Genomic DNA, 6913 nt, shown 5'->3' on the forward strand with positions numbered 1-6913 from the left:
GCAGTCCAGTCAAGAAAATGTAGTTACTAATTTTTTTAACTTCTAAGAGAGGAACGAATTTCGTTTCGTTTCGTGGTTTGGGCTGTATTAACTTTGATGTCGTATCTATGTAAGGGTAATTGTAGATTTATTATTGTTGAGAATAAAAAACTGCTTGAAAGTTTGTTGCAAAACCGGGTGAGCCAGCCTTATTTCTGATATCATTCAACCGTCCAGCCATTTCGATTTCAATTTATTGAAGTCACGTTGGTATTGTATTTCAAAGTATTTTTCTACTTGTCAAATTTTATATTGTTTGCGATATTTTAGAGGAAAATGTTTGATTAATAACTATTAGACCTTTTTCGAGTTAAGAGACCTTCCGTAAGATTTCACATTTTGGACCTCCTGAAGTATGCGCACCATATTGACGCCCAACCTGAAGGTTGTGTACCAGGTTAGGGTTCAGGTTGTGCGACATCGTGGTGCGCATACTTCAGGAGTACCCACATTTTGCCGTATTATTTCTGGATACGGGTTCATTTGTGCACCATGGGAAACAATTACAAGTTGTGGCTTTGGGCTGGTCTGGAAAAGGTGTATTTTGTCTTCTGTAGTATAGCAGTAAACGAAGTGCAAAGACGCCTAAATACAATGCGTGGAAATGAGTTTTCCTTGTTGCTTGATAAGCAGGTTTTGGGCAACGCAAGCTTTTGGATTTTGTCTATCGGTCACTCTTGATACATTGATGCCAGTCTAACTTTGCATACTCATGCAAAAACAGGCCCGCGTCAGGTAATCGAAAAGATTCTTTCAAAATTTTTCTATTGTTTTATTATGCAATGTCATAACAGTACAGCTTTCACTAAACGTTTAACGGACAGATGGTTGGTCCCGAAATGAAAACATACGCGCAGGAACGAAACGAGGAAGCTGGTGGATGAGTCAATGTTTTGCGCGTGTAATGTCATCCAATTTTATGTGTCGCTTTTAACCATTTTGTCGCCTAACTCAGCTACGTGATTTCACATGGTCCATGTCGTTAAAATAGGTTTCTTGATAAGTAGAAAACAGGTATCAACTTTTCAAAGTCGATTCTTTCGTACTCTAATGAGAAAGCAGGCTTCACCTACACAATGATATGAGAATTATGTGAAATGATAGCAATAAGACTATTAAGATATGTACAAGATGAGCCAAATAGCTATTAATCTACTTTTGTGTATATATGTACCCCACTCTGTACATGCGCGAAATATGGAAATGCTCATACGTCATCTCATTTTCTTAACCTGATTTGAATATTCCTCGTTGAAATCTGATACTGTCACACCTGATGCCACAACTGAAGGAAGTCATCTCTTGACTATTTCGACACTTCCATTCGTTGCAAGCCTTTGCGAAATACATTAAAAAATATAACATTTTTGGCGTACTGAGTGACTTTTTCATGAATAAAAATTGATAGCTTTTATCCACTTTAAGAAGCTTTTTTTGATCAAAATTTTAACACGGGCTTGGATTGAATTAGTAGAAGAAGACGGTAGGGCAAATTATCGTTTCTGGTTTAATGCCGGGCAATCAAAAACCATATTATATTTTCAATAACTGAAGTAGTAATAGATGTTTGTAGGTTGTTTTTCGTCGTCCTGTAAGTCATTTAAATCGTACGCCTCTGCGAATCATTACGTCATATTTAAAAATCCAAAAATGACGATAGGCCCTTTGCATTACTCCCACCTTCCTCAAACATATTTGTGATTTACTCTGTGATTAAACGCATAGCTATAGACTTTGGATTGGATTTAGGCAAATGAATATATATACAGCTTTATGATAAAAATAGATATATAATCCATATAGCATTCTAGAGAATAGTTAGCTATCTGTGTTTTTTGAACTTACGTAAGTCAAACATGCGGCAGTTGCGTATCAAATTGATCCATCCAAATTTAGAAGCTCATTTTGAATCTTAATTTGTAGTTTTTTAGTATTAGGTAACTTAGTTTTTTTTCTATTTTCTAATGTCATGAAATTCGCACGAATTTGCCTGACTTTGGCTAATCAGACACGTCACTATAGTGGGATTTGTATATAGTTCCCATCAAAAATTTGGGAGTAATGAAGTCTATAATTTCTCGATGTAGGTCTACCGACGAGCGAATATCCATAAACAAAGTTTTGTAATGCTGTTTCTGATAAGTTCTATGCAGTCGCGTAAAAGGGGTTAATGAAGTATGGAATGATTCGTGTTTTGCGTGACATTTTGTTTTTGAAAATACACTTTCCAAGACATGTATCAGTTGGTTTTTGTTGTAATTTCGTGATTAATTGAAATAAAGATTTATGCATTTGGTGATATGCATCAATCCACGCCTTTAGGACGACCATATTTGGTACAAAATGGCACGTCCAACAGAACCACATGCGTGCGTCACTTCCGGATTTTATGCGTGATGCGACGGAAGACATATCATAAAACGGTATGGAGTGGTATGGATGACATGCGTGTTGTGTTTTGCGGATTGATTAATTGGGTTGCGTCCGCCGTCTCTCGTTTCGGTCAAAGTTTAAATAAGAGGAGAACAAAGAATGGACGTCTCATTTTCAGGCAGCTGCGGTCAAGTAATGCACGCTCTCGTCGGGAGTCTCAACTAAATGTTCCAAGAGACGGGATGGAAAATGTATCGAGATGTTTTCTTTGTAGGCGGCCATCGTTTGCGGCTTTCTATGTGTATAGAATAATACATGCACTGTCTTCGTTTTGAAAACAGGCCGTTTCTTTTAGCTGCATACGTTTCTTCTGTCTGCTCAACATGAAATGAAACCATTATATTGAAACAAGTGAGAACGCTGCAGAATTACTCTTATGAAGCTACTGATCTGCTTGTCAGGTCATGGCAAATCTTCTCCAATATAGAGGTAAAATAGAAATGAAATATTTTAAACTTGTTGTATTATTACAACTTGTTGGTTGTTGCTATATGTTTAGTACAATCAATAGGACGGGTAAATGGCTATTTTCACTGGAGAAAATAGCAAACGGTGTTTACTTAGTAGTTCGTGTGCCGTACCGTTGAAACGATTATTCCATATATGATAATTAATATATATTTATATTTTATTAAGTGTTTCCTCGTTATATATTGCATGCTAATTTATATAGTTACAACAAACAGCCGTTGATATTTCATAACGTATACTGTCAATTATAAACTAGTAAATTACGATACAAAAAACACCGAAAAATATTCGTGTTCTCTCTCTATTATTCCCCCACGCTTACAAACAATCGAGATGGAAGTTTAAACAAAATTTTTTATTGAGTTGTTTTACCACTGGCTACAACAAATTTAACTATTGAGACGTTTGAATTTCTTTTTCAGATTGCCAAAGTCATCTGGGCACTCCATTGAGCAATGTTCTTTGTGAATTTTCATAAACACAATATCTTCCAGCCCAACGACTATTGCGAAACAAAGCTGACGTCACGTTTTACTGTCACGACCCTGCTCTCTCCCACTATCAAAGAGTGAAGAAGAGCTACTTCCGGGTCACACTGCGCATTCGAGCAAGAACGCGGGTATGATACATTGAATGAACTGATTGCTAAAAGTTGTAGCGGTATGGTATGATATTTCAGTTAGCATTTCACTGACTAGATGTTTCAAAAATGTTTGACGTGTCGCATCTCTAGAAGGCGTTGTCGTGAATGCGCAGTATGTGTTTTTCTTTTATTTAACGAATACCGATGTGTCAGCTTTGTTTTTTGTTATTATTTCCAAATACCGGTATGATTTTCCGGATATGAATGTTTTATTATGCTAAGCAAAGGCGTTAAATTTTGTTAATATATCTATATTATAATTACCAATCATCTTTGGTCATATGAGATAACTGTAAACATATTGCCAATGCATCTGCCAGCGATCGCGTCCGGCTTTTCTTGGTGCAAGCGGTTCACAACATCACTCTAGCACCATTTAAAATCGGATTTTATCGTTTGGAACAATCTCCAATTACGTCGATGCATGTAATTTGCCATGACTGGCTAAAACGAAAAATGTTTTAGCTGAAGAAAACGGACCTATGGAATTGGTGAATTGTGAAACTCGGCTTGAATAACATCGTAATTACTATTTCCATCATGATCAACCTATTTTCAAATTATTACCCATTCATTTGCGGTTAAAAGTAGCTCTGTATTCTGTACGACTTGAATTCTAGCTATTGCTTTTCATAAATTTTCGAACGTATCTGGTGATCGAAATCGGGAGCCTTCGAAAACATTATACAAAAATTAGTTGGGATCGGACATTTGACATAGTTGAACCAGACAAACCATATTAAATCGTTATCCGCGTTTTGGACGGATGGAAATAGATTCTACAAAGTTCTCTAAATAATTGGCAATTAATAGACGATAATCAATTGAACAATATTTTGAGCTATTTTTGTTCAGCGTTGTATCACGTTCTCTTCTTACTCGCAAGAGTACTGATCAATACTATATAGCGGCTACTGAAAGCACCACGCCGGAAATTGAACACAAATCATCTATAATGCCTTTCTATAGTATTCAGTTCAAACTTTAATCAAGATCGTGTCATTTGGAAACGTCTGTAATTTTCCATTACGTATCGATGCGTAAGTCTGAAGCATGAATTTCCATCATATTTGAAAAACACTTTTTAAAAAATTTATATATTACACAATGTGGGATAAACTTACAATGAGAAAAATTTAGGTCATAAGCGATGCTGGCGAGGTTGAATTTATATTCGAAAATCCCACCGAACAACACGAAACATTCGTTTCAAAATCATCACCCTGACTATCGAATCAAACTTTAGCCTAGCAAGAAATATAATTCGTTGATCAGTGCTTGTATTATATAGAATATCTGTGAAAGTAGTAACATAATATACCTTATTGACATTAGACAATGGCCAATTAAATGTAGCGTTGAATGTCGATCGAGTGTTTCAGTCTCTGCACGTCCATTTTGTTTTGTTCAATACCGGTAGTTGGCGGAAGCAGATGCAAATGTAGTTCATGCCGTTTGCATGTTTTGTGTTTGTAGTATAAGAGAACAAGTTTCAAAATAGTAACCTTTAATACGTTTTATTATACAAAATTTATATCCCATTGATTGAGATGATCGGGTTAACACCTAAAGCACCAAATTACGAAACGCCTTCGAAACAAATTTATGAAACTCATTCATAATTACTTATGAAATAGGTACTACGGATTATACATATATACTTTAGTTTACAGCATCAATTTGGTTGCATTTATTTTTTCATTTAATTTTAATTCTTGAAAATCGTGAATTTATTTTGGTTTGAGGCTGTGCTTGAATGAATTGTATAAATGTAATTCCCATTAATTTATTAGTTAATATGTTGTGAAGGGTTATTTTTGATAATATTGCTATTTAATAATACGAAAGAAGCGGATACTTGTACTTCTGTGTATACCAGTTAAATATGTTTCATCTTTCAAACGTTTTGTAGTTCTATGCACCGATATTCGCTTTAGAATTTCTGTACATTAATGAAGTGACCTACAATGACGTCCAACAGAACAGGCAAGACCAACAAGGAAAAAAATGATTTGTCAGATATATGTGTATGATGAAATGCATTCGTGTTGATTAGTCAAATAAATGGCATTATTATCTGTACTCATTTTGAAATTGCTATTTTGTATGTGCTTAGTAGATTACCTTTTACATATTTCTGATATTTGATGAACTCAAATTGTAATGATTAACTAATAAAATAAAAGATGCAATGGATTAATTTGTTTTCATCTCTCATATATATATAAATATTATATTAAAATTCATTTTTGTGGTGAATCTTCATTTTAAAATATGGTGATTATTGTAACTAAATATGTCTTGGCATTTTTGCAGTCATTCGTCGTTATTTTTTATGAAATAAAGTTGTATGCTTCCGTCATACATTCTACATACAAGCCTTCTTATTATTCATTTCAAATATGTGTACATGCCTTACCAGTGTATTTAATTCGAGCAACATTCTTCTATAGTTTTTATTGAAAGCAAAATGCGATCTATGAATCAAAGTTGAAGTATACAGACCTACAAAACACATACGTATTGACAAAAATTTCTTCCAAGTTTCTTGCTCGTTCAGCACATTAAAAATACCAATTGACTCATGTTTGGGGTTTGTTTTCTATGTTCAACAATGGCAAAGATGAAAATTTTTTAAAGAATGAGTGTTGAGTTTGGATTAATTGGCTAGTATTCACAAAGTATTGAGTTCACTAAATTAAATTTGAAATAACGACAAATTCAGTGTAAATGATGACATATTACAATATTTCTATTCTCCGCCACGAAGATATACTAATTACAGTTTAATATATTGTTTATCGCATGTACATGACTAGCACTACATAGCCGTGACAATAAACATTCCACGCTTCATATGTTTAACCAAACACATCACGAAAATTTCATATGTTTTACTAAATGATGACATATAACAGTACAATTATGCTGAGTGCCTAATGTATCAGATAAATTATATCTATGCCTAATGAGCTATCAGGGACCACAACGTAACGCATACGAGGACTGAAATAATATATAACACAAACATACTATATATATATACTGAAAATTGTTTCTGCACAAAATGTGTTTTGAATATTACTGCGATAGGTTTTGCTAGGCCTGCGAAATTTCTGAACGCATCTCAATTTTTATTCACAGTTCAATCAGAAATAGTCAAATGAATTTATGCACTATAAAAATTTACTGCAAAATTGACTTGGAATCTCAGCGTGACTAATTTCCAGCCGTCTATCATCACGCAGATGTGACTTGTCTTTGACTAGAAATACCAATGTGTGGTGCCGAATACTACCTGGATCTTAACCCGTTTAAATGGAACTG

Source organism: Styela clava, chromosome 8 (assembly GCF_964204865.1).
Source record: "Styela clava chromosome 8, kaStyClav1.hap1.2, whole genome shotgun sequence".
NCBI classification, from domain to species: domain Eukaryota; kingdom Metazoa; phylum Chordata; class Ascidiacea; order Stolidobranchia; family Styelidae; genus Styela; species Styela clava.